Below are 2,500 nucleotides of genomic sequence, written 5' to 3' on the forward strand. Positions count from 1 at the left end.
GGTAACCACTCACCGCAATTCAATTTCAATGTATTAATTAAAACATTAAAATTGCCATTTCAGAGAAAGCCTCAGGCTAATTTACATCTCCAGTCCCTGGCAGGACATAAAACGGACATCAGGACATAAGCCAGTCATGTGTTACAAAGGGATCATCTGCCGTGCGTGCTGGAATGTGCAGTACTGTGATGGGTTGTGGGAATGGCAGAGTGGCAGCCTGTGCATGATCTCCTGTGCATCTCCTGTTCTGTTGCGATGAGATCTGCTTTTGCAGGGGTCTGTTGCGATGAGATCTGCTTTTGCAGGGGTCTGTTGCTGTGGGTTCTGCTGTGGTGTGCTGTGGTCCTATGGGCTACAGAGGGAGAATATCTGTGCACTGCAGCCATCCAGTGATCTATTGCAATGGGATCTGGGGGTCATTGTACCTGTTGCAATGACATTGCATTTCATTGCATTGCATATACTGTAACAGTATGTAATTTATTTATTTATTTATTTATTTATTTATACATTTGTTTAACCAGGAAAGTCCCAATGAGTTAGAGTAACTCTCCTGCCAGGGAGTCCTGGCCAAGAAGGAGGCTTAAAAAGTTACATGAAGCTACATAGAAAGTTACATGTAATGAGATGTAATGTGATGTAATGTAATGTAATGTAATGTAATGTAATGCAATGCATGCATTGTTGGGTGATGCAGGGCAGGGCAGAACGGTTGCTTTCGATTGGCTGTCTGTCTGGCTGTCTGACTGGCTTTGCTGGAGCTGTCTTGGAGTCAGTGCAAGTGCTGGCTTGTTTATGTTGGATGGCGCCCACAGCTTTGAGAGCAAATATCAACACTTTAGCACTCGCCAAAACACATGCTGTGTGAAGGACATCTAATAGACTCTGTGTGTGTTTTATCATTCATGGCAATGAAGGGATGTGTCCAAGTAACAATCATAGGCAATTATTTTGAGTAACAACATGATTTTGTTTGTTGACTTGGTCAGAGATTCTAAGAGTATTATTATCTTATCTACTCTGACTTGGTTGTGGTGTTTTGGTTAGTCCTACACTGAAACTGTAAACAATTCTGACGGCAAGCTTAAAATCATAATCATCCCAAGATGACGTTATAGTATATCCTATAAATATAGTGAAAACAAACAAATAAGGACCCCACAGCTGGCCAAGATACAGCATTCTCCATTTGGGAACAGTGATACAGTCTGAGAGATAGGAGTCTAAAATCTATTTAGCATGACGTCTGTGTGACCACAGCATCTGCAGAGAGAAACACAATACTCTTTTAGTAGACTAGAGCTGCCTGTTATTTTCCTCACACTCTCAGGCTAAGCAGCTCAGCATTTCACATGCCATAAAATAAAGCAATAAATGTTGGCTTAGTTTATAGATTGAAATATAAAATGGCGGTTGGATTGTCTCCCCTCCTGAAAGTTAAGCGTTAACAGCCCTGTCTTTATTTGTTCACTGTAGTTTAGTGTGAATTTTATCGAATGTGTGCTTGGGAATTGAGACATGTGCTGCTTGAGTTTGATATCACAGCTCTGCAATATAGGCTAAGGCTTTCTTTAGCATAATTGTGTTTTTGTACTGGGAGGAAACATATAGCCTATGTAGGCTTATCATACTTATCATACTCTAGACCTGAGACATTTTGAAGCTCATCAAAAAGTTCATTGTCATTTACTTTATCATATTTATAAAGTTCTGGACAGCCCTGGCCCATTTTAACCACTGTGTACACCCCCATTAAGACCTCTTAAGGCCTCCGCACACCGGCTCCATCAGCACCGCGGAACGCTACCGGTTCTGACAATTTCGGTTACCCCCGCACACTGGCGCAGTTAGTGCTAAAAACACAAATCTGCCAATTTTGTCAATGGGTGGCTACGACAATTTTGTCAATGGGTGGCTACGACTTTCCTTTAATTCCGAATTAAGAGGTGTTAACATGATGTTTTCAAAGCGGAATTAAGCTTTATTCAGAATTAAAGTCAGTTAATTCCGAATTAAATGTCTCACGTTAACGTAGCAACTGTGTCTAAAATGGTGTGTGGTGGCCCTAACCTTACCCCTCAAAGGAATGAACAAAGTGTTGTTGTGGGTCACCGCTGTATTAACATAATCAATGTAAAATGTAAACATACCCCCCCCCCCCCATACACACACACACACACACACACCACCACCACACACACACATACATATTAATCACCAGTTATAGCCTAAAGAAGTAATTGTGGATTGTACCTCTTTTAGCATAGGTCCTTGATTGATGATTAGCTGTAGCTATAGCTTCAGCTATAGGCCTACAATATATTGCTCACATGAGGGTCTATCACCCAGGAATTCAGAGATTATCGTAATAGGATCAGTGCAAACATGCCTTTCGCTCAACACCTTGACCTTATGTTCCATTCCTTAGATACTCACCATCAGGGCTTGACAATGAGCTCTTGCTCATTGGCTATTGTAGCAGGTGGTCTTTTCAGGGTCA

At 41.5% G+C, this 2,500-nt stretch overlaps 1 protein-coding gene across 7 annotated transcripts in view; it reads left to right on the plus strand.

Moving 5' to 3' along the window:
- tacc2 (transforming, acidic coiled-coil containing protein 2) overlaps positions 1–2,500 on the plus strand; it is a 138,231-nt gene that overhangs the window by 14,786 nt on the left and 120,945 nt on the right. The window lies entirely within an intron of this gene.

This window comes from Engraulis encrasicolus, chromosome 24 (assembly GCF_034702125.1).
Source record: "Engraulis encrasicolus isolate BLACKSEA-1 chromosome 24, IST_EnEncr_1.0, whole genome shotgun sequence".
NCBI classification, from domain to species: Eukaryota; Metazoa; Chordata; class Actinopteri; order Clupeiformes; family Engraulidae; genus Engraulis; species Engraulis encrasicolus.